The sequence below is a fragment of the Nomia melanderi genome, chromosome 8, assembly GCF_051020985.1.
Source record: "Nomia melanderi isolate GNS246 chromosome 8, iyNomMela1, whole genome shotgun sequence".
In the NCBI taxonomy this organism is placed as follows: domain Eukaryota; kingdom Metazoa; phylum Arthropoda; class Insecta; order Hymenoptera; family Halictidae; genus Nomia; species Nomia melanderi.
The window spans coordinates 11,572,542-11,597,754 of NC_135006.1; the positions used below are offsets into that span (position 1 = coordinate 11,572,542).

General features: G+C 44.8%; 1 long non-coding RNA gene across 1 annotated transcript in view; it reads left to right on the forward strand.

Moving 5' to 3' along the window:
* The window catches only part of LOC143174790 (uncharacterized), a 70,423-nt gene that overhangs the window by 34,565 nt on the left and 10,645 nt on the right, over positions 1 to 25,213 (forward strand). The window lies entirely within an intron of this gene.

Consider the following 25,213-nt stretch of genomic DNA (forward strand, 5'->3'; position numbering starts at 1 on the left):
TTATTTAATGATCAAATGAAGATTAAGGAATGGCATAAAATAAGTAGAAATCTTGAAATTGAATTAACTTTCAAGATCTCCGAGGATTTACAGCAAAATGTAGTTGATGTTATGAAACAGGTAACAAGTTGCTATAACACCTGTCGGATCTAACGATCCGCGCGTTCGTCGGATCGATTTCAATGCCCCCGATCGTTTCCCGGATATTTCGTCGTACGTTCGCGACTATGATGAAGATAGCTCGCGTGGCGCGGATAGGAGCCGAGGATCGACGAGTCGATGTGTAACTTAATCCATTCGGTCGCAGCGCGGCGCTGAAGCGCAATCTGTCAGATCTCGATCGAACGGTCCATTTGGCGGGCCCCCGATATCGGGGCCCGATTGGAAACTCGATCGAACGTGCCCGAGGCCCCTCGCTACCTTGCGGCCGGTGCCGTGCACTGTAACGCTGGAAACGTAGCTAGCCACGTAATATCTGGCGACTCGATCGCAGATCGTATCGGGCGCGGTGAACATCCAACTTGGCAAACAGGAATCGCGATACGCCAACGGAGAGAGGGAGAGACGGGGAGAGGGATGAACGGCGAAGTCGAGTACAAAGCGCAAAACCGCAATTCATATTAATCGTTCCGCGGTTTGTAGAATCGCCCGCGAATTTTATCGGCGGTTTATCGGTATTCGGACGCTGACGGCGAGATCGACCGGGACCAGCCATTTTGTCGCGCCGCTCGCTGTTCCATTCACAACCGAGTAGTACATATATAATTTTAGATCGATTTGCTTTCGTAATGTCGAATTAAATTCGTCGAATTAAGTTGAAATTGAGTATTATCTTTCTGTTGAGGTTTGATTTGATCCTTGGCGTGTTTATAGGTGGATAAGGAATACGATTGCTTCAGTTTCTATATACATTATGAATGTTAATGTTTGTGGTCGATCAAGTTAATGTTTATATTCGTTATACGTGGGTATATAGAAGTGAAAGACGATTGTATTATTAATATATAAATTTGAAGTTTTCTCAGTGACAATGGACATTTTGCGTTTCGATTCCAATGTTATATGTATAGAGATACGGAATTTATTTGCACAAAATTTGTATTTTTGAAGTGATCGTCGTGTTACATAGCAGGGATTATTTAGCGATGCGTTAACCTTCAATTTTCGTTATCTGAATAGTCGAATTTCGGGGTTTTGGCCACAGGCGGCCGCACTGTGCGGCGTGTCGATCGAATCCGAAGTTACTATTCCAGCGGCGTGCGGAGATAATCCAGCGTAGGAGATGCTCGGCCGGGGCCCCGTAATATCTGGCGACTCCATCCGCGATCGTATCGAGCCCCACGAAACATTCCGCATGGCAAAACGGGAGCCGTGATATCAAGCGGCCTGCGCCGGGGAGATGCTCGAAACCGACGGCCTAACGTCTGTTATTACACCGGGCCCGGGTCCCGTCGACAAATGTTCGCCATAAGGCGCTCGTCGTTTTGTTGAAACCGCGGAAGATCCGCTCGCCACGATCCTTCGCGCTGCGTCTCGTTTCTGTAAAGCTGGCTATCCGTTCCGAAGCAAAACTATCGCGATTTGCTCTCGGACGCACTCAGAAATCGAAAGCGATTATGAGCTCGATGGGGTTGAGCCTGACAGTGACGATTGCGTCAATTGCATACCGAATGTTGTAAGGATTATTTGGCAATTTGATCTAACTGTCTATACTCAAACCTAGTTCTCAAACCAAAAGTTCTAGGATCTGAATGAACGAACATGAAATTTTCTAGGAGCAATAGATCAACGCTAGATTCGAAGTGCGTAATGTGAAACATATCGAATTTTACAAAGATCATTTGGTAAATATTTGCATCGATTTTGATCGATACAATTCCAAGAATTAATTCTATTCTTAAATCTCCGAGTTCTAAGACTTGAATAGATGATCAACCTGTGAATGAAAAGTTACGGATCCGGATTCATCTATTACACCCATGGAATAGTGATCTCTTCTGTCAACATGGCATTCACGTATAAGAAATGCTGTCGTAAGCAACTCGCGATACTTTTACATTCGAATAAACACTTAGCTTTAGAAACCACATCGAGTCGTCGCCAGGGACACGCTCGCAAACGCATTGATACCCTTAATTTATAATTATACCCTCGGACCCGCAGTGATTTCGAAAATTATTCGAAGTGACGCGATACCATTAGATCTCTATCTCTTTTTCTCTCTCTACGGTGTAATTGAACATGGCTCGACGGTTGTCGGCTGATCAGATATAACTAACGCTTAGATGTTTATACGCTTACGGCACACTGAAGCGTGTAGATCAGGATGAACCAAGAATATCGATACGGGCAACTGTAAGCTTCACTTTCAACTAAATAACATTTTTAATGTACGCGGGGTGGATTTTCTTTTTCGACGCTCGCTTAGAAGTCGCTCTATAAACGTGAGTATATTTGCATAAGCATCCGGGTGTGTCTAGCGCATAGGTTCGAATGAAAAGCGATAATTAACAATTAAAATAGTCTTCGTGTACCTTGTAACACGGATTTAAATAGATACCCTCAACGTCGCGCGTTGTAATTAATTCCCTAGAATTATCGATTTACAATTAATTTGCTCGACTCTTATTGCTTGAATTCGGAGACACATTTCTTCGTGTAATCCGCTGCCTGGAAAATTCTTTAATAACCGATAACCGATTATTAACACATTCTACGTCGGCTAAATTGCAGCTACTAGAAACGCGAGTGTCGTTGATTATATTGATGTATCTTTAACCATCGGTCACATCGAAATTTCTAACTTACGGAAACGAATAAGGAATTTCATTTTGTAATTTCACTTTGGATTTGTGTTATACATATAGATTAAAAATCTTGCGTTGTCGCGGGGCCGGCGCGCAATGTGTTAACAGTTATTCGAAGAAGACTCCGGGCATTTTCGAACTGGATAAATAACAATTGACGCTTCAGACGTATCTGTTCATGATTCTCGATTTAAGTGTTGTCATAGTAAATGCAAACATATTCAACGATCGTGAATCAAATAGTAATCCTAGAGCATGAGACGATAAATAGATAGATAAGTTTTATCCAAACCTGATCTCATTTTAAATTGTCAAATGTAATTGTTTTCAATTGTTCTTAGCGATATACTGAATCTTGCTTAGAGACCTGTTTAACTATTCCTCTTATCTGTTTTCATAAATATATTCCTTTCGGCTAGTTATCGATGATATTTACGTAATAGTTATCATGCGTGCCAATAATTATGAACTGCCATCACAATTCTCCAAGGTTTGTTTGCATTCAGTATCGAGGATGTTCATCGGGCAACTTTTCACAACTGTCTCTTTCTGCGGGAATAAAGAAACCGCGTTTAACGCGGCAGCCTAATAACGGGTGTCCTGGCGGTAAAGCGACGCTGTTCGACGCGTTTAATTTGTAATCACGACCGACCGCCATTGAAAGCTGCGTCGAACAGCTAGCAATAAAGAATTGAATGGCCATCGCCGATCAAAGGTCCCCTTCGGCTATTCTCACGCACGTTGCGCGTATCCGTGGCGTGGAAAACCAGCCGCGTTCGCCTCTTCTCGTACGTAGTGCCTATATACAGTAGTCAACGCGTATAACAACGTGTACTTAGCACTGTCTAAATGACTATCAGCCTTCAGGGTCTATAGTAAACGAGATTTAATATTAGGAGAATGGTTTTTCTATTATCTAAAAGTGTCTTTGTTAAATAAAGATTTCAAAGACATTTAAAGGTGTGATGGATACTGAATTATACATACGAAAAAATAGGGGATGCGCAGGAAAAGAATTAAATGCTTATAGGTATTCGCCTTATAATGTATGAGACTCGTGAAGATTTTAAACAGAATTTAACGAAGATAAATATTACTTAATCCTTGCGAATTCGAATGAAATTTTTTTCCGTTATCGACGATTATATTGTAGAGCAAAGGTGAATATAGAATACGCACAGAATTGTTCTCTTTTTTCAGTAAATTACTGGCAAAGTTACGTCGATCACAGTTGAGATATAAATCAAAGGACAAGGAGGTTAGGTATAGGTGAAAATATGATAAATAGATGTCTCGTGCATAACGTTTGCATAGTATTAAACGGTGAATGATTCATATTTTGCACCCAGCAGAGTAACGTGCATCGTGTATGTATATAAGTACGTGCACCGTTGTGTAAAGGAGGCCTTATGTTGCTCTGTACGTTGGTAACCCGATAATCGACGTATCCAGCGAAGGGCCGGTGTGCCTATTAAGACCCAATAACGACACGTAACAGCTCAGGTGTTACGTTCTCCCTGTGGCGTTGTTTTCAGTGCCGCAGGAGATCGAGTACGCCTACAATCACCGCGAGAATCAATACCGAATAATTAACGTTTCCTATGCACTATTTACTGTTAACTTTGATAATACTACTATTAACCTTCAATCATTATCTTCCAATCACCGTCGTTCCGTTTGTTCTAAACGTTTTATTTAAAACACAAAGAAAACAAACAAATGAAGTATACATATAACACCTATATAAAAGTAAAAAGTATATCACTTCTTGTATTATTATACTATTTTTTTATATTACCTCTATATATTACTTTCATTTTCACATACCACATTCGCATCAGCCTTCACCCTCAAATCTATTATTCAACAGTTCAATACTATACACTCCATCACCCTAACACAAACGCAATCAACCCTTTAGAAGACAAACAAAAATAAAGCGTACGCATAATACCTGTACAAAAGTAAAAAGTATATCACTTATCGTATCATTACATTACTTTCATTTTCACCTACCACATTATCTTTCACATCAGCCTTCACCCTTAAATCCATTATTCAACAGTTCAATACTAAACACTCCATCACCCTAACACAAACGCAACCAACCCTTCTACCATTTTTCTTTCTCTCTCCCTCGTGTTCCACGAAACGTCCCGCGCTACCTGCCGTGGCTCGCGGCCACCGTGAAAATGAAGAGATCGACGCCTACGTTTCAGCGGGCCCGGGCCCCGTGCTCGACGTATGTATACGACGTGTCCGAGGGTTGCCGTTAACGAGCCGCGCAGCGCACCGGCCGGAATCCTTTAACGCCGCTGATCCACGGGATCGCGTACCGTTATTATTACGGCGCTGCACTGTCGCTGCGTGGCAACGGTCTAACGTGGGCAACGTCAGCGTTAAGTAAAAGCCGTTTTCTCCCCGGCGCGCGCATATACACGGCTCGCGTCAAGCGTAACGAGCCACGGCGATACAATTAACACGCGTCGCGGCGCAAAGGGAGGAGCCGGTTCCCTCGTCGGCCGTTAATTATCACGGCGTCGCTTATCACCGAGCATTCCCGGCCGTTATCGGGTCCCGCGATCGGGCACAGCGCGCTCGTTCGCTCGAGTTTTTTACTGGATCCCTTTTCGCGTGCTTTCCCGGCTCACCTGCGCCGGGATTCGCGCGTTATTCCTGCTGAGTCGTCGATGCATGCTCTTTGTCTAATGGCAAGAGAGTCGCAAAGATTCGTAGCTGAATTTAACCCTTTGCACTCGGAAGTCTTCCACTAGAAATTCGACACTTCCTGGTGACAGACGACATTTTTTGAAATGAAGTAACGAGGAGATGTAGTCTACTAAGAAACAGCTAGTTTACATAAATATCTTACATGTCGATGCATTGTACACAACTTCATCTTATACATAACACTTCATGATTTATATGTCGAATGTAATAGTCACTGAGAGTCACCTCTCAAGTGCAAAGGTTTAATACTAAACTACCGAGCGGTTACATTGACTTCTCGGAATTCCTCTATAGAAACTCCAAGAGTGCATCTGTTGAGACTAACTGATTTCTAATGAAGTTATTGCTCGATCAATTTCTTTAATAATTTCTGGGAGAAATATAAGAATGAGATCTATAGTCATTGCGAAAGATACATTAAGAACGAAGTGAAGATACATTAGGTCCATGCTGATTTTTGTTTTATTACGTAGAATCACTAAATGACGGATTTCCTCTGTATCATCTAACTTCAAATATCACCACAGAATACTTATAGAAGCAGCGCGAAAACCTCGAAAGAAACCACTTAATTAATCATCGTCGCAGAAGGTTCAACAACCACAAACGTCTCCCATTACCCAAATTTCCAAATCCAAAACTATCAGAAACGAAGTCTGTCTCTTAACCAACACCCGTTAGAAACCTAACCGAGCACGAGCAAAAATGACCGAAAACGAACTTCAAGAAACAGATCGAAACCGCTGTCGAATCGAAGGAGACCCGAGAAGAACGCGACAGGGTTGAACACCTTGGAAACACTCTCACGGCTGGAACAGGAAGGGAAAGTGAAAACGAAGTGAGCCTCTAGCGAACTCTCCGTAACAGAAAAAAGAAGGGAACCGAAGAAATCATAACACCGCAACGGCTCGCACCCTCCCACCACCGCGGGCGAGCAAATAACCACCAGCCGTTCGCCCTTAGACTCGCTCTCGGATCGACGCACACGCACGCGAACGCGTGTGCGCACGCATTTCGCAGGCGTGGGTCTGTGCAGCTAATTGCCCGTACCTGGTACCCGGCTATAATTATTCCGGAAGCTGTCACCCGCGGTGTGTCTCCCGTTCGACCGTGTTCGTCGTTCCCGGGTAACCCCCTGCGGACACTTCCCGCCAAAACTGGCAAGGCGACAGCCCTGTCTCCCGTTCTCTCCGCTTCTCTCTCCGTTCGCCTCGAGTAACGCGGGAGCAGGTGTTAAAAATAACTTAATTAATGCGTTAGCAGGCCCGATGCGATAATTGGTTCGCTCGGAGGTAGAGAAACTATGATTAACTCGGCATCCAATTAGCTCGTATTAGGAGTAGCGATCGGCGTTAGCGCGATCGCGTATATGAGTACCGTGCGTGTACAGGGTGTCAGAGATTTAAACGATCGAACTTCGCTCGTTCCTTTTGCCAGTAGGTACTCGGAGAAATGTATATAGAGTTGCTTTGGGAATTTCGAAATGTCTAGAAGACATACGGAAACCATTAGGCCAGGTTGGATCTCGATGTTCGCATTTTGAAGTGTTCTCGTTTCGAATACTTGATATCTATGTGAGGTTGGCTTTGTCGATCTTCAAGTTTGCTTATTCTGTTTATATCATTATTATAATAGCGTTGCGTAATGTATAGTATTACCTAGTGATGTCAACAACGAACTCGCCTTTAATCTTCGTACTTTTCATTGTTCCTACTCGTATAGCAAACCGTCGATCGTTTGAAACTGAGACATCCTGTATACACGTGTATACACATACGGTGTATGTATCTACATATATACATATATGCTCCATCTTCTATCTTCTTCGAGCCTTCGTTAATCCAGTCTCCGTTTCTCTCTATTTCAACTCGCCGCCTTCCCTTTTTCCCTCCCCCTCTCACCCCCTCACCCTCGTTAGAGACCGGAATTATCGGCGGATTGTTCGCGGTCCACGAATGTCCCGATAATGACGCCGGCCATTACGTATGTATGACGGGATATCGGTCTTCGGTTTCTTGCATTCGGAAAGAGGCGGTCCACCGCGACCCGCTGACGCCTCATTACCGTGCCACCGTGTACCTGCGACATTTTCTTTTCCCCTGGCTTTCCGTCGTTTCTTTTCCTGTTTTCTTCTCACTTTTTTCTTCATTTTCCTACTCAGACGCAACGCGCGGCGGTCTAGACTGTCGGGTAATTAAGAAAAATTCTGAAATCACTTTTCCATCGGTCATCATACTGCACTTTCTGTGTAATTTTGCACTCTCAATCGAATATAGCTAAAATTAAGTCGATGTCCATTTAATATTATTAAACACTTTATTAACAGTTAACACCAGTCACTTCGGATTAGTGGTTTCCGAAGTACGACGTAATTTATGTTTACAAAACTGATAAGTTACCGATGTGTAACATATTCGTATTCATAGGTACATATCCTAAGATATAATTATCATCGCGTCAATGTTAATTGATCTAATAGCAGAGTCTGCTGTTCGTAAGTAACACATACACCACTCGAAGCATTCAATTACGTTCGTATTCTTTTACCATTGATTTTGATCTCTTTACTTCTAATTAGACACTTTACAGCCTGTCCGGCGAGGTGTGGCAGCAGACATAAACAAAACATTCGCCGGCATACGGTTCTCCCATTCGCACTTGCTTAAGTTAGTTATCCTGCAGGTTTGTTTACGTTCACCGCCTCATCTTATTGGACAAACTGTAGACCATTGCACGTCGGGTAACCGACAACGCGGATGCGACCCGCCGCGAGCCGGTAGCCGGATTGCTCGCGGAGGATATCGTTCCCGGTCGGTCTCGCGGTGAAATGTCCGCGCGCGAACCGTCCCGCGTAATTGCGCCGATAAATTGCTGGTTAATTGAACGGCGGGCGTTTCTGATTTACATCGGACTGATTTCCGTTGCTTTCATAAATCGGAGCAATACACTGGGAAGTAGGTTTCCCGCGTGTTTGGAGATGCGATATCGCGGATTTACCGTTTAACTTGCCGTTCATTTATTCCTTTGTTGATTTTGACGGTTACACCGTTTGATAAGGGATATAATAAAAGTGATGGGACTGAAGAACATAAATAAGTGTATAGGTAATGGAGATGGAGGAAGGAAGATTTATGGAAATAAAAATAAGAGAGTTAAAGAAGACTTGCGTGGTTGAATGATTAACTGTGTAAATTGGTTATGGAAATCGTTGCTTCTAGGAGTGAACAATTCTTCGAATACTATATTGGCAAGCTTCTTTGATTCTTTAATAGTTTATCGATTTAAAAAATTGATTTGGACGTTTTAAGAAATGGAATATTTCATCTTTGTGGATGGAAGACATAAAGATTTCATGTACTATGTTGAATTTTTCGTACAGCTGATTCTGTGGGAATCTTTTAATTAGTAGATTACGATTGGATCGATGTTCAACGTTCTCCAGACATCCACTTGCCAAAAACGGAACGTCGAATGGCCCTGCTCGGGATCTTTAAACGTTGAAACACGGCGATTTCATTCACGAATCTCGTGGCTCGCCTCGGGCACCCACAACGTGTGATTTCGGGTGGGCAGAGTTTCGCTTTCGACTCAATTAATACTGTGTAGTTTCGAGAAATAACGGTAATAAGTAGCCTGCGGATCTTTATGCAAATTCATGATTATTTCGTAAAAGTCAGAACAGAGAGATTTATTTCACTGATTGTATTCCGAAGTAATTTACCGTGTCGAAGAATGAATAAATTAACTTACATGCAGGCAACAAAATATTTACAATTATATCTGTAAACTCCAGTTACAACATTTTCGCGTGGACCTCTTGGTTTTGAAGTATAAATAGAACTTTGTCCAATACTCAGGAGAACGTAACAAAGTGTAACAAGGGAAAATAAAAAAGGATACTAGGGTACTCAGTTCCGTAGATAATAATTATATTAAAATAAAAGTTTATATAATTTAATAATCTATTGTTCATTAATATCTATTATTAATCTCTTTATTTTAATGTTAAGTTTTATTTTCATTTTAATTCCAATATTAATTTTAATTTCAATATAACTGTTGTCTAGACATCTGAGTATCTAAGCATCCATTTTTATATTTCCCTTAATACAATTTTTACATTCTCCTGAATATTAGACAAAATTCTATTCACACATCAAAAATAAGATTTCCAAGCGAAAATGTAACTAAAGCAATAAAATCTATATAATTTAATAATCTATTGTACCTTAATATCCATTATTACTTTCTTAATTTTAATATTCAGTTCGATTTTAATCACATCGAAATAATACTCCAACATAAAGATACGAAAGGAAACAATTACGTCAGATTTTCCAATCACTCGATCGGTTGGCTGGATGGTTCTCGATCTGTATGAAACCAATTTCCAACGTGAGACAGTTTCGACGAAGTCGATGCTCTTTCACCGGTGGATTTTTCTCACGAAACTGGAGTTCTGGAAAATATTCATTAGGATGCGGTCCGGCATGGCGGTCGAGAAGGAGGGGAGGGGGGGCGTAATTGGCGGACGGTATGCGATCGAGAAATGGAGCGGTGTTGTTTCATTGCTTGCGGTCGGGTTCGGGGAAGGAGATAATGGAAGATCGGGGACGACACATGGAGACCGAACGTGAACCGAGTTCGTGATTCTTTCTCGCTCGCCGGTAATCGTAAGTACACGCTGAGAAGAATCGGCGAGCGGGATAAATGACAATTATTAAATGGCTGTTAAATGTCAGCGGCTCGTCGGTGAACGGACACGTACGAAGCGCGTCGGTGGTCGTCGGTGACGGGATATGAAAGTGTACGGTAACCGGGGTAGATCTGACTTTTCGAGTAACTGTTAAGTAAATGGATAGATCTTTATGGTAATTGCACTTTTTAGAGACGTTGTTAGAGAAGGAATCACGATAGAGAATGGTTCTTTCTGAGACATATTATGAAAAGTATTGTATCATCCTTTAACCCTTTGCACTCGAGAGGTGAGCCTGGACCATCATTCGATTAGATGTAGCAGTATTATAAAGTCTTCTATATAATATTAAGCTTGGATAATACATCAGTACATGAAATATTCGAATAAAATAACATTGTTCCTTGATTTACGAATGTTTCCTCATTAAGTTAGCTTCAACGAAAGTTGTATATATCTCATCAAAGTATTGAATGTTCCTAGCGAAAAGCTTTCGAGTGCAAAGGGTTAACGCACTGACTTAGATTGATTTAATTTACATCAATTCGGTGTTTTGATAGTTTTAATACACTTTCTTAGAAATACGCGTTGACGCTAAATTCTGCCGTAGCCAAAGGGTTAAAGAATAAGTATTACTATTCAACACGCTAGAAATTCAGCGTGTTAATTTTCAAATTTTTCGTAAGTGCATTGAAATCTGTAGTCTATTTATGAAGGCTATTATGGAAATGTATGTGCGTAAGGTATAGGAATATGCAAATATTGATTAAAAGAGAGATCGTAAGAGTAATGAGGTTGGTTTAGTTGTTTGTTCTTGTAATATTTATGAAGGGGATGGGAGTTGATTCAATGTTAATTCGTTGGATTTTTTAATGAGCGAGGTACATACGAAATAGGCAAGACAGATGGTTCAAATTGAGTGTACAGAGTGTTTGAAGTGTTTTACACGGAATATATGAAGTGGATGAAACAGAGGACGGAAACGAGCCAGCTAAAACGAAGGAGATTGGAATACAGGAGGCAGACGATTTACACGAAGCAGATGCAATCGAGACGATGGTTTCAACGAGCCACTCGTGAGCACCGAACGGTTGAATCTCTTTCTGGTTATTTTCTGTCAATTTTGCGGTACATGACGTTTATAATTGAAATCAAACTGCTTTACATTTATTAAGCCTGTTTCAAAGTCTTTACGTAACTTCAGAAGTTTCAAATTTTCAGATGTTCAGACATTCGTATTTACGAATTTTCAAACGTTCAAATCTTTAAGTCTTAAATTTCTTTTTTGAAGACACCGAGAGTAACGTAGAGAAACTTGCACGATCCAATTTTACGCGAAACTGTCCCTAATCGTTCTCATCCAATTGACGTTCATAAGGGACGGTGCCCACGTTACTTATAGTATATAGAAAAAAGATCGGATTAAAGTTGTCTACATAGCCTCATCAATTGAAACCCGTCGATGTCCGCGCGGATCGATGCAGCTCGCTAACGCGATAATTCTCGGTCGATCGTGACAATCGAAGTAATAATCACCTCGGGAACAATCGAGCGGTTACAAAACTCACTCCAATTTACAGTGCCTTGTAAGAATTCGAGGAGCGCATTTTTGGAGACATTTTAAAACTGAAAACGTCTTCCTAACTCGATCAAATAAAAACCAAACCAATTCATTTAACTGAAACACAACTAATTGATCAACATCACAAGCAACCCTACATTACCATTCGTTCATTAAGAAACCTCGCGACGTTCATCCTCTACGCTTCCAACAGAATCAAAAAATTCAAATGCATATTCAATGTAAACCACACCAATTCATTCAAGTAAAACACAACTAATTGATCAACGTCGCGCACGACGTCGTTACTGTTCGTGCACTCAGGAACCACGTGACTGTCCTAGGGTCAAGTATCATCGTTGGCTCGATCCGCGGCGGTCGTTAGTTTCGCCGTGGCTGTTCGTCCGGCTCGTCATCGTTATTACCGTCTTCATGCGAAAATAGACGAGTTCCCAATCGAGCGGCGTTGCGCGAGTCGCTCCGTCATCCGGCTCGGGGTGCATTTTGCGCGCAGTGTGCCCCGACGGACAGTCGCCGCGGAGCGACAAGCGTTTCGCCGATCGCTTCATCGCGCGCGGTCATCTCGCCGCCGCCATAAACAATGCGCACAGGCGAATCTCCTTGAGATCGGCAATAAGTAATAACCGTGACGGGTAAGGCCCCGGGACCGGGGCCCGGTGAGCAACATTCTTAAAGGGGTCAGGCCGCGTGTCACGGGAAAGGGAGAAAAAAGATCACGACGGACGGCTTCGGCCCAGGGTCCGTATAGAAAGCGCAGCCCGTCGGGCAGACATGGCTGTCCGGCCTGCTCTTAGCGAGTGTCGGGATCTCCCGCTAATTCGTTCGCTTATTTTTCGTCGAGCCCCTGTTCGCGTATCTGCGCCGTTACGTTGTGTGTTCGTGAAAGTGAATGTAGCTTGACTAACGTTAGCATTCGACGGATGGGTCTAAATGATCCACTTAGGGTTTTTTCTTTTGTAGTTACAAAAAAGGTACAGGCGCTTCCCTGAGAAATTATTGAACATTTACAAAACGTGTGATACTAATAACTTATTATTAATCCAGTGTACACGTATATTGAATAATTTCAACAGTTAGAACAACTTCACGGTTTCTGAATCTCAATTAATGCGACTTTATTCAGAGAAACGAGGCGTCACCATTTTTGGGCCCAGCGGACGACTTCCAAAACAGAAACGTCCAAATCAGTTTTTCATCTTCCCACGCGATTACGACAAACATTTCAAACCGCGAATAACAAATTCATTCACGAAGAGGAAGGAATCCAGAAGATAATCTAATTTCGGGTCCCACGGCAAAAAATCCCTGCCCAAATCAGCAGCAAAGCAATCTTTCAATCATCCAACAGTTCCCTCGCGTCTCCCTTCGCAAGTATTCCACGAACTGCAAAGCAAACGTTGGAACCGGGTCGTGATCGCGCGCGAGCGCTCCGGGCCCAACGGTTGTTGACCGGGCGCGGGGTTGAAAATCACGTCGCGGCCGCGATGCTTCCTTCGCCGTGGTATCGATGGTATTTGATTACGGGGTGACGAGGCGCGGGTTGAATGAGGTATCGTGGGTCCGGGCGTCGGGCCCCTTGGTGGGGCGATAATACGGCAGTTAGTATGCGGCGTGTACTGTTACTTAATGTTAATGCGGTTCGGGGCCCCCATTGATACTTCTGTCGGGTATATACGCGCGCGACGGGAACGAGAAGAACGGATTCCAGCCACGAAACGAGAGGAGAAGCCGATTCCTCCCGGGGCCCGGCGAGCGGCCGCGCCGGGGTGGCGCACGAAGAAGCCGACTCTGGAATGCCACGAGTCCCGATCCGGTGTAGGTACAGTCCGCGCCCGTTCCAACCTGTCCCGGCCGTGTACCAACTCGCGCTCGCGCGCGCGAACGGGCCCCGGGACGGCGCGCGGGGCAAGATGGTCGACGGGATCGAGCTCGACGAAGGGGGAGAGGGGGAGACACCAGCCGCGCCAACAACGGGGAAGAAATCGCTTTATCGCGCCACCCGGGCCCGTTCGGGCCCCTCGACTCGGACGAGATCCTTGACCGCGGAAAAATTACGCCGCGATCAGTCTTCTTGCGGAAGCCGGACCCCGCCGCGCGAAGCTGTAGGAAATTTGATGAAGATCACGCTAGCGACTGTGGGTATACCCGACGATGCTTCAAAATTGGAATTTCGTTGTTGCGGAGAATTGTCCGGTGGCTTTTTTTTGTCGCAGGGTTTTATTTAGCGGTTCCCGTACTGGGAAACTTCGGTTATCGCTTATGGGTTTTTGTGGGATTCTTGAGTATAGCTTTGGCGGTGCAGTTGATTTGTTTGATTTGTGCCCATTTTTTAATGGATGTGGTGTTTCTTATTGTTTTCTTATAGTTTCTTCTGTTGCTGTTGATTATATTTTGTTAATTGATTTGTATTTTGTGAGTAATAAACGTCTGAATATAAATTTGGAGATAGTTTGGTGTGAAGTTAGTGGTTTAGTTTATAATTGATTATCGTCGGTGTTAGAACTTTTTTTTGTACATATATATACGGTGTATTTGTACATAATATGTTTTAATATTTCAATGATTTTTATATTCATAAATCTAGTATTTCGTAGACACAGTTAGGTTTATTTTGTACATGAGCACGGTTTGTATGTGGAAAATGATCGACCGGACGGTTCTTCTTCTCCCCGAGACCGCGAGTACGTTTTATTCGTTTAATCTGTTAATGCCTTTTATCGCAGAATGTGGTCGTGCTGGGTCGAGATCGACGATAATCAGTCTTCAATTAGTCGGGTTTTTGTCGTGATACTAATAGGTATCGTTAAATCGTGAGCGGAATTAGCGCGGGGCATAATCCGAGTGATTTCAATGCGCGGTGATGACGGTATCCCCTATATTCCCGACACGATAAAAAATTCGGCCGACCAGTTTGTTGCCTCTGTATCACGCAACGCGTTAATTAGCCTAGCTTATCTTCCAGGGCAGATTGTGTACATATTGTATTAACTTATCTAATATACTCGGTTTTTATGCAATTAAGCCGGAATCGCGACTCGAGCGACTCCGATGTATGGCTAATACGTGTGGGCATGCAGAAAACTTATCTCGAACAGATTAGATAAATTAACAAGGCTACGCGAAAGTTAAGAAACTTCTCGTACTTTCTAATAAACTTCCATTTGACTTACTACACTGCATCGAAATGTTATCTGTTCTATTTCTCAACATCATCCAATTTTCCGTTCCCTTTTCTTTTTATACAGTTTCATTTGATTTAACGCAATCAGTTAAATGTTAACATAAATATTCATATAGTTTACGGTATTATCTCTTCGATCTTCAAATCTAGAGGCAATGACGATTTTTCTATAGGCAGAGTACATTTTTTACACGAATTTTTTCACAAGTACCCGTCCATCTATCCCGTGAAAACACAATTCGATGCAATTTTCACCGGGCGAACGTGACGAAACGTTTCCGATCGGTTTGCGTGTTCGCTTCGAGACTTCAATTAATTTATGCCCCGGCGTTCCGTTACGCAATTCGATAAGGGCAATTAACGCACGGAACGTCGGTCCCGCGGCAGCTTTTACCCGACTATTACCCGCTCGCCAGTATTTTAATGGGACCGGGATGTCTTTATTACGGGGACACCTAGGTGCCGCGCAGGATCTACGGTCCCCGTACGTCTGTCCGCCCTTCTGTTCCGACCGCGTTCTCCCGCATTCGCGTCACGTACACTCGTTTAATCTACGCGGATATAAATCAGGTTGATTTCCCTCGAACGAGGCGAACGAACGGGGCTGCATCCCCGAAATGAACCCTACTTGCGTCACCGTCAACGAACCGGCAGTCGATGTTACCAAATCATTACATTATTAACGTTATTATTTAATACATCTTTCACATTACACTATCTAAGTACCAATTCAAACATGACAAAAACTGAAAAGATAACGAGGATTGAGGATTTCAAAATTCTTCCCTTAAATGGAATTCTACATTTCAAAACGTTGACTTACTATACACCTTAAAATTCTATTTGCTTCACCTATAATGACAGGAACAATTAATGAACAACTGGCAAATAATAAACTCCAGCTGAGTAGTTTACGGGTTAAACTCGCTACTCGAGTGACATCTCGTGTCTTCCTCGTTTCTTTTCCCCCTTTTCTCCTCTTTTTTCTGGACGGCGTCGAATAATTCACTCGGAAAGGGCGACGAGTGAAAAGAACAACGAAACGATCCGAAGGAGAGGCAGGGGAGAAAAAAGGGGTGGTGGTTATGGGTCCAGGAGGGGGAGGGCTGAAGAGAGAAGGAAACGTAATGAGGGGTGGCGAGGTGGCAGACAGAGGAAGACCGAGAGACAAGGAAAAAGAAGAGGCAGAGAGTTCGGTCATACTTCGCCGGAAGAAATTTTTATGGGGCCCCATCTACGAGCTGCGAGCTCTCGGCGGGAACGCCTGGAATTTTTAGATCCATTCCCGGTCACTCGTAAAACCGCACGCCGTAATTAAAAGCCACGGCGATCGCAGGAACTCCGCGTTTAGTGTCGCGGACGTTTTCATTACGGCGAGTTACTTTCTCGGACAGATACGGCCGGAACTGTAATGGAAACGGCCGCGAAACGGGTCGCGCCGAAAGCGCCGTGGCTAATTACTTTATCGGCCGTGAAACTTCTATTTAGTCGGGCACCGCGGCTATGTAATTGTCTAATTAATAAACGGGGGTGGCGGAGGCCGAAAAGCCGCCGACGATGCTCCGTGATTCTGTTTGCGTTTCGGAAAAAGGATGCGCCGCCATATGCGGCGTACAGCCGTAGGATAGCCTGCGGGGCAGTCGATTTTGAAAAAGAAACCAGTTCGACAACGCGCATCGAGGAACTTTATGTGTTCGAGCGCAATCTTGAAGCGGAATTATGAAAAAGCTTCTATAGCGGTTTACTGGGTTTGCTTTTGTTTCTCGTCGGACTGTTGGGAATATTTCGCTCGGTTACGAGTTTCCGCGGGAAACGTCGGATCCTAATAAAATTCAATTGTTCAACTTGTCGTTTTCCCTTTGAATTTCTGTTTATGATTTACTCTCTGTCTCGATCATTCGAATTTCAGACTCGTTTCTCTAAAGGCGGCGTTCACTCGCGATAAGTCTTGTTAACAATTCCTAACAGTGTCTACTCTCAACTGAATATCTCAATCTTAAAGCTAAGAAAAATCCGAATTCCCCAGGCTCCCCAAATTGGTACTGTCCGTTCGCCGGAAGTCGCCAGGTCCAAGACCGACAGCGAGACGGCTGGGACCAGCGACGCGAGAAACGGGGGGGGGGGGGGGGGGGGGGGGAAGAAGAAACGGGAGCGGATCTCTCGTCGGTGAAAGAAAAAGCGGGGAGGGCGGGTCGGAAAAAAGGCGAACAACCGGTGAAAGATATCGGCGAAGAAAGAGGACTCCGGATTGACGCGAAAGACAGAAAAAGAACGGGCCGGCGAACCGAGCCGTGTATACACCGAGAGAGGTTCGGCCGAGGAGGGTCGGGGCGCAGGGGCGAAGACGAGAGGGAGTGGAAGAAGGAGAGACTACCGAAGATTCTCGAAGGATAGAACTATGGAAGCAAAAACAGAAACCAGTCTCACTGACTCAAGGCTGCCTACCCGAGGAGAGTACCTGGCCTGAGCCAGGAGAGAGAGCCGAGAGCCTCGGCTACCTGGTCCGCCGCGTGAGTACCTGTCTGCCTTTACCTCTGATTCCTCTCTGCCTTCTTCTGCTTCTTCTTCTTCTTCTTCTTCTTCTTCTTCTTCTTCTTCTCTTCATCCCTGATGCTGTGTTGTCTTTTAATCATACTTCATCTTCTACTTCTACTTCTTCTTCTTCTTCACATTTTCCTCAAGCGATTTCTTCATCTTCGACCTCTTATTTTACTTCAGCTTCATTCTTTACTTCTTCTTCTTCTTCTTTATGTTTTCATCATACGAAATTCTCTACACATGCCTCCAACCAGCTATGCTTCCTCTTGCTTTCTGTTTTCTCTTGTAATTTCTTCATCTTCGACCCCTTATTTTACTTCAGCCAGACTTCATCCTCTACTTGTTCTTCTCCTTTACGGTTTCTTCATACCAAATTCTCTACATACATACCTCCAACCAACTGAGCTTCTTCTTGCTTTCTGTTTTTCCCTACGATTTCCTCACCTTCGATCTCTTATTCTACTGTAACCACTTCTTCTTCAACTTCTACTCTGTATTTTCTTCGTTCTTCTCTGTATTCCTTCGGCCAGGCTTTTACTTTTCTACGTTTCCTGCATCCACAATCCTCTATTCTTCTGCAGCCAGAACCTTTCGTCTATATGTTTATCCATTTCTAATTCTCCATTTTTTACACTTTGACTTCTTCTTTACCTTTTCTTCATTCGCAAGCCTTTATTTTCCTGAAGCTAGACATCTCTACATTTTCTCCACTTATTATCCTTTATTTTTATGCTACTAGACTTATATCTACTTCCTATCTTTCCTCCATCCGCAGTCCCCATCTTCCTTCAGCCAACTTTTCTTCTTTCGTCTTCTCTCTCTACATTTTCTCCATCTGCAATCCTCTGTCTTCCTGTAACTAACTATGATTCTTTACGTTTTCCTCATGCCCGATCCTCCGTCTTCCTCCAACCAACCGATCTTCTTCTTCCCCTTGCACCGGCGATCCTCTTCGTCTCGAAGAGAAGATGGAAAGAGAGAGTCAGAGCTCTCCTGTTCCGAGGGGGTCCCACCACCGTGGCTACCACCTTTATCCTTGGTCCGTGGCGCACCGATACGCGGAGTCGTTTCACGCAAATTCACCGGGGGAACGCCTTCGTTGAGTGCCGGGACCCGAACTCGTTCCCCCGTTAAAACCGTGACGCATCGGTCGGTCGGACCGGTCGAAGAAGACCGGGCGTCGTTCACGGGCAGCGGAGTATCGCATCGTTCCTCCTTTCGTGATCCCTTCGCGATCCCGAGGAAACCGAGCAGAGAGACACCAAGAGATAACGGGACACCGATTTCGATTCTTTCCACGTAATTATTCGTGCCCCGTGTATACTCTGTTCGTTATCGATAACACGAGTACATTCCGCTAATGAATACGACTGTTGGATACTCGGCCGGCGATAAGGCTTACGACAGTACTAGATTATCGGGATCGATTCGGAAAATCGAATTATTCCCATAATTAACCACATAAAAACACACTGAGTTCATAACTACTGGAATCGAGCCCGGAATTAGTTACGGATTGCAGGAGTTAAAGCACCGTTCGAAACGTGGCGCGCGTTGTATAAGGTATTAATTACTCCTCGAAAAAATTCGCATCTCATTTCCGAGGCTGTGTTACGAATTTCCTAAGAAACGCTTCTCTTTTTGTCTCGAATGCAATCGTGGCGATCAGTAACGGCTCAATCATACAGACCGGGTGATTTTTAGCAAACGTTAAGCGGAACACTTCGGGATAAATCGATCACGACGGAACGGCCGATCGACCCGATAATTCGAAATTCCAAGCGATTACATCCTCGAAATATGTGTAATTCGATTTCACGAATGCCTCATACGATTCTTCCTCGGGTTCCCAGTTATCTGGACTGTTGGCTGCCTAATTAAATCGGTTAATCGAAATTCCAGCGTACACGTGAAATCCCCCGGGCACGCGATATCGGTGTTGGATTCGCTGGCGAATCGATTTCGCACGCACGCCAGGAGAGTCGCGACGCGCGGCGCGATGGCGCCGCTGCGACACGCGAGACGCGATATGCCTGCGACGCGCTGCGACGAATCGCGATCATCCCGACTGGACGCGACCGATCGATAATACCGCGCAGAATCGTCGATTGATTTGCCCCCGGAAAATCTCCGCGAGCGATCTGTGTCCTCCGTCGATCGGAATATCGGCACACGTTGCCGTCGCTCGTGCAGAAGGCAAGCAAACACGGTTTTTCCCAGCTGGTGGCATCGATTCGACTCGCGGTTTCTTGTTAACGAAAGGAAATTAACATCCTGTACTCCTGCGCTGAATTATGTCATTTTTATTGCGCTTCTTGCCGCAGCTTTTATCCCAGATAACTCCGGGACGCAACAAATGATTCACAATTTAAGCGCGAATGTTTATTTTCGCAATCACCGGCTGGCCGACGTTCGACCGAGCGACGGTAAACACTTGAAGAAACTACTTCCGAGCTAATAAGCGACGTAACAGTACACAACCGTAATATTTTTGTATCAATTTACCGATTCATTAGTTATTCCCCTGGCAATCGGAGCCAGCGGGCCGGCGTTTTTGCAGCAATTCATTACCGCGCCGATATTTTCGCGGGCGGCGCATCGATCGATATCTTTTTACCGAATCGCCGGCGATATTTCTCTAGCGGTTCATTAACGCGTCGATATTTTTTCGCAGCTGGTCGATACATCAACGTTCCCTCTTCTTTTCTTTTATTTTTTCTCTCTCCCCCTCTCTCTCTCTCTCTCTCTCTATCTATCTATCTTTCTACGTCCCGCGCCTCGCGCCGATTCATTAATGTATCATTATCCCGGCGCGGATATATCAAACGTGTACCATAAAAGTGAAGTTCATCCGCGGCGGAGACCCGTTCGTTACCCGTCGTGGGATAATGTCCATCAAAAAACCATTTCATTCGCGACGAGTATCCCCGCGGGGCGCGCGTTATCTATTCATACCGATATCTCATTCGACGCCGAGGGAAAAAAAAGAGGGGAGAAGGCGGCGGAGAAATGGAAAATGGAGGGGAGGACAGAACTGGCGGAAAAAAACACGCGCACCGTCTCGCCGGGCAAATTTACAAGCGTCCTCGAATAAATTATCCGAGGCTATCGGGCCCGCTCGGGAAGCGGCGATTCCGCGCGGATGATTTTCCATCGGCGCGTCGCGGCCGTTACATTAAAGGACGGGGCGCGCTCGTAAAAGCCCCTAACACCTCGTTAAGATGGGACATCGGAATACTAGATGATCGTTACGGGAGGAGCTAACGAGTATCGTCGCGCTGCACGCTCGCGGACCCCGATATATATATGTACGTGCTCGCGCCGCTCGCGGAGCCAGAAACTTCGTCCAGCCAGGCATCCTTGCGAAACCGACTTCATAACAGAAAAATACCTCTTTCTTCAGCCGCGCCGCGCGAAGAATGCGAACTCGTTATTTCAGCGAGAGAGCGCGTTCAGACCCGATCCGCGCCGGACACGAAACCCCGCTGCATTCCGCCGTTGCAACCCGGACCCCGGTTCGTTCTGGGTTTCGAGATGATTTTTCAACCCCTCCTCGGTTGATTCAGTGGATAGGAATGGCAATGATCTAACGTTTCTGAGCTCTATGGAAAGATTCAATGAATTTTGGATTAATTAACTCATTTCCCTATGATTTTTTTAGTAATTATGGTAGAGAGATATTTTACAATTCGTAGTTCATTGGGAAGAGAGGAGAATTCTATACTACGTCTATGTTTACTTAGAAGCATTATAGTTAATAATAGAGAAATAATATTCAACTCGGACTTGGAAGAATTAAGTGATATTTGCGTTTGTTCAGTTCTAAATCTTCACGGGTCTGACACGATATATACTATCCTATGGGATACGGTTATATATTAGTAAATACCTAATATCATAATTAGATAGTTACATATTAAATATGGTTAATATTATCGACACGATCATCGATTATCAATAATTTCAACATTCCTTTGTCACTCGCATAATCATATTTATCCACAAATTTCTGTTCCATACATCCGCCAATATTATGACTACTCGAAAGCTTCGAGTACCTCACGAAGGAATTTTCAGCTCCTCATTCCACTCCCATCTTGAAGTCAAAACCCAGAAACTCATTCCCACGAAAGCCCTCGCAACTCAAAAGACTCGAATCATTCTCACGCCCGAGATTCACCGAGACTCCGAATCACGTGACATCAACTCCATAATACATATGTACCCGTATCGAGATCACTTGAGCCAGCAGTCACCGTAAACCAGAAGTGCGCGTGTAGCAGCAGCCTTAAATCGTAATAACTCGCATATTCTCACGAAACGAGCAACTATTGCCAGCCGCTGCTGCCACAACCCTCCTCTCCCCCACCCACCCTCCCCGCGGTGTCCATCGGCAACAACGTCCCAGTTAAGCCGATAGGCCGGTATAACAAACTGCGACGCTGACAACGCGCGCCGCGTTTACACACAGTGGGCCCTAGCCGCGCGGTGATGGAGCCGGACCAGTCAGCTCAGTCAGCCGGTCAGGCAAGCGAGCGGGCAAGCGAGCGAGAGCGCAAGCTGGCAGTCGCCGGTCGCGTTGTAATCGCGGAATAATTGAATCTACGCTCGCCGCACGCACCGACCGATAATCCCTCTTTCTCCGTCCTGCCAGCGCGTCCGCGCCTTTCCATCCGCGGCTGCCGCGACTTTCCTCGTCCCCCACCAGCTTTCCATCCATCTTCGTCCCTCTTCCCTTCGACTTATAACCTACACGTTCCTCTCCCTTCCCGTCTATCCGTAGCTTTATTTATAAGCGCCCGAAGCTACCGGCGTAAACGCCGCGCAACACCGAGGAGCCGGGCATTCATAAAGCCGCCGAGGGACTACGGAGTGTCCGGCAGGTTTCCTAGACCAGGGCTTCTCAAACTTTCACGCTTAGCGACCCCCTTCACCCGAGAGAAGTATTATCGGATACCGACGTTTGTCGTGTGGTCGATTCTGTTGTTCCTGGGAGATACGACGCGAGGTTTAGATCTTGGGAGTTGGAGATTTAGAAATGGGATATTAGATATATTGCGTCAATCGAAAATGATAAACGTTGAACGAGTGAATCTCTTTGCGGAAGAGGATTTCTTGAGATATTCTAAATCTTCGGCAGAGAAAGTTAGATACGCTGAAATTGTATATGGTAAAGAAAGGGTGCTGTGCATCGGTCTTTTGTTATGGGAATATTTACATTGTGTTGTTACCTCCACACCTCGAATATGAAAGTTTGATGTCTCAAGAATGACGTTCCTCCGAAGGGTTAACCTTTTGCCCTCGAGAGGTGACTCACTCACCACCAGACTTCATACAGTAAAACTAGAAAGTTTGATATTTAATATTATACCTTGTATAACTCATCAATTTAAAAAATATTGAGATAAAATAGATTTGTTCCTCGATGTATGTATAATTTCTCTTCAAGTTAGTTTCACAAAATATCGTCTTTATCTCATCAGAAAATGAAATATTTAGTGACTTGTTCACCTTTGGTACGGGGTAAAGTAGACATTCCACGTTCATCCTGTGTCTACTTCTATTTTGAAACACCATGATTGTTAATAGGAAACGAGATTTAATTTAAAAGAGTGGAGTGACATTTACTTTATTGAAATTCTATCTTTCGCCGAGAGTCTGACACGATATTGCAGGACAAGGGGTTGAAACATTTGCTGATGAATCATAACGAAGCTCCTAGACATAGTACAATGTCAACTAGCTTTAGCCAAACTGGTTTCGAATGAATGTTAAAGTTGCGTGTCCAGTTCCGTAGTTTCGCCACATACCAGTGACCCGAAAATTTCGTTAGGCGGCCATGCACAGGGTCGCGACCCACACTTTGAGAAGCCCTGTCCTAGACCACTGGTGTTGCGCTGTTGTCCCTCGCAGCCGACGCTGGTGGCGCTGTGCAACCGACGACCCCGTTTACATCGGGCCCCAACGTGCTCGACGGGCCCCCGGGGCACGCTACCTCGCTTACTCGGGGCTCGATCCCCTTTTTGTCCCACCACTTCACTCTTTCTCTCTCCCTCTACCTCTCTCTTTTTCTCCCTCTTGCCTTCTATCGTTTGTATCTTTCTCCGTTTTTCTCCTCCGTCTCCCTCGCTCCAAGTCGCATTCTCTCGCGGTCTCTCTATCTTCTTGGTTCATCGTCTTCGCTTCCATCTTCTCTCCTACACGCCGAGAGGATCCTTCGACTCGGTACTCCCGCTAAACGCCGGCGAGATTAATGCCGCGCGTCGCCGCGGACGAGACGATCGATGCTCGGCTTCCCTTTGAGCGCGTTTCCGGACCCACTCGCGAACAGGTAGGCATGTCGGTTAATTTTCAGTTGGAGGGTCTATTAATTGTTCGCGGCCGAGGGGCGATTCTCGGTTGATCTTCAGTTTCACCGGGAGGGATCGGGCAGTTTGGTATTCGACGTTGAGTTTTCGGGTGATCCAATAACGCGTGGTGCGGCGAACGACGCGGAGGATTGTTTTATTGTTTTGTGCGATTATGGAGGGATAAAGTGTTCGACTAAATAGGCAGGAGAAAGTTCACTGCGAACAGAGAACGAGGCAAAGAATTCCGTCGCAGGTTGGAGGACTTCCCACTGATGGAAATGAGAAGACGACACTGGCCATCTTCGTTTACTCATCGTTTCCACTTATAGTTTGCAAATTCCCTTCGTTTCTCGTAAAGAATGTCTACGCGACTCGATAATCATTGTCCAAACTGTCGCGAAGTTGCTCGGCCAATCAAGAATTCGTTCGACTGATCATCCCACGCGTTTACTCGGAGTGATGCGAACAACGGCGGGATGTTTCCGCAAGGTCGTTAAGTAAACGCGAAGAAACGGGCACGTAACGGTGACCCGGATAAACAGATCGAACGTGTCGCGAGAGGAATACGAAAATGAATGGACGCGCACGCAGGCAGCGTTCTAAAGCGTTCCGTGGGACGCGGAACGGGATCGTGATGGAGCTTTATAGCGCGACCGCGTGCTCCATAGTGCTGCAGCTTATGAAATACCCGGATTACTCGTGAGATACTCGTGCAGAGCAGAATTACCCGAGTACCCGAGTATCTGATAAGGTCCAACAAATGGTGCAAGTACCATTACTACTTGACCCTCAGATTCAGTTTTAAAATAATAGTATTTTCATCATTCCATACAGAAATATAAATATCAAGGTAATGTCAAGGTAACACGAGTAAACTATCGAATAAAACATATTCGATGATGTTTTGTATATCCGGGTAAATAGCCTTCTGAACAACCGAGTACTCGACAGGTTGGGTAGCAATAGCTTTAGAGATAGTTATAAGATGTAATGAAATACTCAGGTACCTAGGTAATCGAGCATCTCATGGGCATTTTCCTAGGTATCTGAATGTACAGCTGCCACGTGGACATTTACAAAGGTACCTGAGCACATTCGCTCGGGTACTATTCACTCAGGTACCTGAATATTCAGGCATGTCCTGGATATTCATTCAGGCACCTGGATATTCGGGCACATCCTGACTATTCGCTCAGGTACCTGAATATTCAGGCATGTCCTGGATATTCATTCAGGCACCTGGATATTCAGGCACATCCTGACTATTCATTCAGGTACCTAGATATTCAGGCATCTCGTGGACATTTGCTCGGGTACCCAGTTACTTGG